Genomic DNA, 5,987 nt, shown 5'->3' with positions numbered 1-5,987 from the left:
ACGACGAGTTCTACTTTGATTCTAAGGAACTAATGATGTAAATTAAATGTTTATTAATATCGTTATTTTCGAGAACAAGATTATGAAAGTGTTGTATATATACATATATATATCTATAATATATATAATTTCATACTTTATTCGAATATAATAATGCTCGAGATGAGAATTAGATGTAATTATATGCGTACGTGTATTTATATTAGCAGCGTAGAATACGTACATAAAAACATATTATATATTAAACAAATATGTGTAACTGAAAACAAATTAAACAAAAAAAAAAGAAAAAGAAAAGGAACCTTTAGTTCCACTTGAGGTTACCAACCGGGACTAAAGGGTGTGGCCACGTTTGCTCGGCGGAGGGCCTTTAGTCTCGAGATCGTTTTCCCGGCGCGGTAACCAGAACTAAAGGCCGTTACCGCCCAGGACAAAGTCCATTCTGTAGCAGTGGAACCACCTCCAGCGGGAGTACCACGACTGGTCAGACTACACCGCCAACCGCCGCGTGCACTGCTTCCCCGAGGTGATCGCCGGGCTACGCATCCACGGCGAGCTGACCGTGGACCCGGCGAGGACGCCCGAGGGCAAGGGCATCGACGACTTCCGCAGGCTCCTGGAGCGGCGCGCGGCTCGCAAGCGGCTGTGCCTGCACCACCACCGCCGCGGCGCCGTGTGTGATAGAGATAGCGTTGAGCTCGGCTTGGAAAGTAATCCTCCGAGTGCGTCCCTGTATCGTGGCCTGCGTGGCGAGATTAGCGTGCGGGATGGCGCGTGCAACAGATCATGGCGTGCATGGCAGGACGGCGAGATTAGCTCGTCCGCTCCTTTCCATTTTCTGGCTTTCTATTTTTAGCGTCGAGATGTACATGCATGCAGTTTGTTTCCTGTGTTCCTGAGCGTTCGTGTGTTCGTGAGTGAGTTCGCCGGAGCCAGGAACCTCGTCGGAGAGAGTTCCGGCTAACACCGTGGTCCCCCGCGCGCCGCCAGGTCCAGGGACCAGGGCACGCTGCGCCTCGCGAGGACGACCAGCCCAGGCTGGTGATAGTGTCGCGGACGGGTCCCGCGTGATCGAGAACGAGGCGGACGTGTCGGCGCTGGCCGCGGACGTCGGGTTCGACGTGCGCGTGATCTGTCCCGACCGCACCACGGAGCTGTGCAAGATATACCGGGAGCTGAACGCCAGTGACGCTATGGTCGGGGTGCACGGCGCCGCCATGACGCACTTCCTGTTCATGCGGCCGGGGAAGGTGTTCATCCAGGTGGTGCCCCTGAGCACGGACTGGGCGGCCAGCGCCTACTACGGCGAGCCCGCGGTGTGGCTGGGTCTGCGCGAAGTCGGGTACAAGATCGCCCCGAGGAGAGCTCGCTGTCCAGCGAGCCCGCCCACGGTAGGGTTTTTTTTTTTTTGAGAAGTTGGCAGGGCCCAGGGTCCAGCTGCCATTGTGGTATGGCCACGTCATATGCTGGCGTTGACTTAGTGGGTTTTGGACCTCTTATGCGCGGTGGCAATAGTCAAAGGACTTAGATAGTTGTTTTTTTAGTTTAAGGACTTAGATGGGATTGTCCTAAAAGTTCGAAGACCCAGCGTGCATTTTACTCAATAAATTCCTAACTTTCTCAAATGAAGTCGAACGAAGACAAAGTTTATATCGAAATTGCAGAGCTCGATAAGATCTAAAACTTTGTAGTTGATAATTTTTTTTGTTTGAGATCTTTTATGGTTCTAAGTATAGATGTTAAGTTCTCAGATTTTGAATTTTAAATTTTTGGAAATGACCTTCCATCGAGACATAGTCTATATCAAAATTGTAGTTCTCGTCAAGATCTAAAACTTGTAGTTGAAATTTTTTTCATCCGTCTTTGAAAATCATTTTTTTTTACAATCCAGGGCATAGTAACGGTTTTGACAATCGGCCCTAAACATCGTATTTCGTTTTTGGTCGTCAGTAAAAATCATTTCTGTAGTGGTGGCACTGAATCATTAATGCTTAGTTCAATAAGCAATCAGCTGCTTCAGCTCCTTTCAAGTAAGGAGGATCTGCCGAAGGTAGCCAAGGGAGAAACGAGCAAGGTAGCATCGTAGCAGTCCTAGTCCCTTACCTAATATCCTCGTCCATACATACAAATCAAAATGAAAGAAAATAAAGCAAAAATGGTCAATCTAACAATACATCCGAATCAAAATCCAGTGTATAATAAAGTATTTTAAATCGTCAGATAAAGCATTTAGCGTTCTAGCGGCAGCTAACAGCTAGATTATACATAGACAAAAAATAGCTAACTCCTTCTCAGACAGTTATAACATAGCAGTTACTATAGCCGGAGTTTTAAAACCTTGTTATAATACAAGTAAAGGTCGTGGATGGGTGGCAACATATATATGTGCTGTGGCCTGTGGGCACTAATTGACAAGAAAAGTAAAACAGAAATAGAAAATAAAATAAACAAAAGTACACATGTAGATGACGACGACGACGACGACTACTCCTACATGAGTTTTCAGATGGATCATCATCAGTAGAGTAATGTCATCAAGCCAGGGATGCAACAACCAGCACAGAAAGCAGTATCAAGGAGACGCCTGCAAACGCCCGTCTGCTGCCGCCTAAACCTGAACCTGAACTCGCTGGCCGCGGCAGGGGCACCGCTCCGTCGCCAGGGTACGGTCCATCGGTCGCGTTGTTCTCCCATGGTAGTGGCACGGAGGGAGCATAGTTTGGGATCCACACCGGAGCAGTGCCGCCGCCGGAGCTCCCCGGAGCAGAGTCACCGGCAGGGCTCCCAAGGGAAGTGTCGGGGCTCCCGCCGTCTTGCATCTTAGCATCCTTGTAACCTACAGTTACAATCCAAAAAATATATATTCAGGTGGTGAATTCTTTCCCCTCTCAAGGCACCCTGATCTATCAAAAGAAAAGCTTTTCTATGTTTCTTCCCGCACAAGTAAACATATAAACACTCACAGTCGAACTTCTCCCATCCCAGGACAGATCTCTTCCGGTCAAAGACAACCTTGAGCCCTGTCATGAAGTTCTCTGCATGCCCCGTTCGGCTTATCCAGAAACCAGCTTGTTCGGTTTGTTTTTTCAGTCGGAGCTCAACAATTCAGTCAAAACAATGTTTTTCAGCCAGTTTCAGCAAGCCGAACGGGGCCTCATGCATGAGCCAAATGCATGATTCAGAAACTATACATGTAGTGTATGGAATGGTCGAATGGAAAAGAAAGCAGGAGCACGTGTGAAACAATTGCATATTTTGTAAAATGAGATGAAACAGAGAGCAAAGCAACATACCGCCAATGGTGGAGTCAATACTGTCACCAATACCGATACTTCTCTGCTTGATGACCCCCAAACAGTAACCGATGATTTGGGGGTCCGGCCCGGCAGAAGGGACGACGGGGACGATAGCCACGTGATCGGGAACAGGGCTCCTCCCTTGGTTGTCAGGCTCACCTCCGGCAACCGCCTCACTTTTGTTTGCCCTGGGCTGCGTTTCCATCCATGGACGACCATGGCTAGTGCAAATATATATATATTGCAAGTGACGTGGCTAGCTCGCCTTATTTAGAGTAAGTGATGATTTTGTTTACCTCAAGCTGTAGCAATACTCGAAGTTTGCAAAGACGTGGCCATAACTGGCTCTCAGCTCGTAAACCCCCGAATCGAACTGCAGTACAAGAAAAAAAAATATACATATAATTTTTTTTTTCGAATCACAGTGCAGACATATACATATAAGTGGCCATGGTAGTTAAACAACAAAACAAAACGTATGAGCAGCTTGCAAGAGATGAGATGGTGATCGATGGCAATGTCGAGACTTGCCTTGGCCGTGAGCAATGTGTAAAGCTGGGTCAGCGAGGTAGGTAAACGACGAGCCGGAGTCCACAACGGCGGCGAACTCCACCGGCATAGCCTTGGCGTCCACGCTGATCGCTGCGAGACTGATGCTGTAAAAAGTCGGCCTGGAAACAAAATAAAACGTCATCAGTGTCTGTCTCGATCGGCAAGTGATATGCAGACACAAGAATACTGAAGACCTAACTGTAAGCTCCCGGGGGCGATGAATGGCGTCTCGGCCTGGTCCGGGCTGCCGGCGTCGCCGAAGTTGATCCGGCCGGCCCCGTCGCGGCTAAAGCACATCGAGAAGCTGTCGGACGCGACGAGGCCGCTGCTGGCCAGCGCGTTGGGCACGGAGACATTGCCCGTGCCCAGTCCCATCAGGCCGCCCTCGGCACCGCGCGCCTTGCAGGAAGAGGCCCGTCTGCACCTGGCCGCACCCGAACACGATCGGCGCCTCCACCGACTCGCCGCCGCCGCCCGTGAGGTGCAGCACGTCCTCCACGAGCACCCCCGACGAGTTGGTGTTGGCGGAGACTAACTCACGTTGTAGGGGCAGCTGTTGGTGTTGCCCGTGCCCGCGGCGCAGGCGTCCTCGCAGAGAGGGTGGTCGCACGGCACCGTCTTGCTCGTGGACGACTGGCTCGGGCTGTACGACGACCACTCCATGTCCGTGGTGTTGCCGGTCTCCGGACAGAGTACTGCTTGCATTCGCAGGGCAGCCAGAAGAGGTCGCTGCCAGTGTCCAGCGCCACCAGGAATTTCGAGCTCGGCGTGCCCACCTCCACCTCCGCGTAGTACAAGCTGCGAGATTACATATATATACATGCATGAAGTCATGAGCACTAGGCTCGAGCATATTGAGTCGGTCGACATGATCAATCAATGGCGGCACAAGGCAACTATATATCTGAAAACAAATGAGAGAGAGGAGCCCGTACAATGCATGGTGATCGAGGCGGCGAGTGGCATTGCCGTCGGCGAAGATGAGCGTGCTCTGGCCGTCGGCGTTGGCGAGGCCGCGGCGGGTGGTCAAGAGGGCACGGTCGAGGCGGAGCAGTGCGGAGTAGTACTCCCGCAAGCCTTTCGGAGCATCCTCTGGCAACCAGCTGGAGCCGGGGGCGTGGCCTCGCGCCTCCATCCACTGCCGGACCACCGGCGAGAACCGATGGTGGAGGTTGAACCAGATGCCGCCGGACGCCTCGGTTCCGACTGCAACCAACAACACGAAGGCGGCGATGGCGACGAGGAGATTGCAGTGAGCCATGGGGAGAAGAGCATGCATGTGCAGGGACAGCAAGGAGCTTGGTGCTTATGGGGACTGGGGAGCGCAAAGCACAGATATTTATAGTTGAGGACGAGAACGACAACGGCGAGGAGAGAGACGCATGGCGTTGAGAAGCCTAGGTTTATTTTATGTGGGTTTCTTCAACAGTGGGTGTAGAGGCTGCGCTGGCTGGAGGAGGGAGGGAAAGTGGTAAGAGTAAGCTAAGCAGGAGATGCTGGGCGTGATTGGTTGGTTGCGTATATTCCAGCCACAATCATAGGATGTAAATTTCTGATGATTGGTTAATGGTTACCCTATATAGCATTCTGGGTTTGACTCAACTCATGTAAGAGCATCTAAGAGTTTCCAAAACTCACTCTCAATGTAATGGAAATATACAAAAGAGAAAGAAAGTATAAAAGCGGTTAGTAGGGTGATTTGGAAATAATACAGGTTCCTGGTGCATAATTGTAGGAGCGATTTTGAAAACTGTTGGAGAAGGTCAATGAATATACTCCCCACTTATTTTAGCCACTAAGAAAACTCATTGTTTTACCAATTGATTTTTTTAGAACTATTGGAGATGGTCTAATGATTTTGGACGTTTCTCCGGGACCATGCTAGCCATATACGAGCAATTATCTAGATAATATGCCACTGTTAGTGCATAATTAGTGTATACTAATTAATATCAATGTATTCAGAAAATATTAAGGAAGAATAAGATAAATTTAGAGTAATAAGAATAGTTGCATATAATATTGTGATTATGTTTATTTACCTATTTTTATATCATGCAGCATGAGCTGTTGCGAGTAACCAAACACAGTCTCAACGGACTAGGTTAGGTGCAAGCAACAAAACATTACAGTGTTGCA

General features: G+C 49.5%; 1 pseudogene; it reads right to left on the bottom strand.

Moving 5' to 3' along the window:
• Positions 1-2,534: 2,534 nt before the first annotated feature.
• On the bottom strand, positions 2,535-5,109 carry LOC136523359 (aspartyl protease family protein 1-like; annotated as a pseudogene).
• Between the last annotated feature and the right edge of the window lie 878 nt (positions 5,110-5,987).

The sequence above is a fragment of the Miscanthus floridulus genome, chromosome 18 (assembly GCF_019320115.1).
Source record: "Miscanthus floridulus cultivar M001 chromosome 18, ASM1932011v1, whole genome shotgun sequence".
Taxonomy (NCBI): Eukaryota; Viridiplantae; Streptophyta; class Magnoliopsida; order Poales; family Poaceae; genus Miscanthus; species Miscanthus floridulus.
This window is presented reverse-complemented; position numbering and strand designations above follow the sequence as displayed.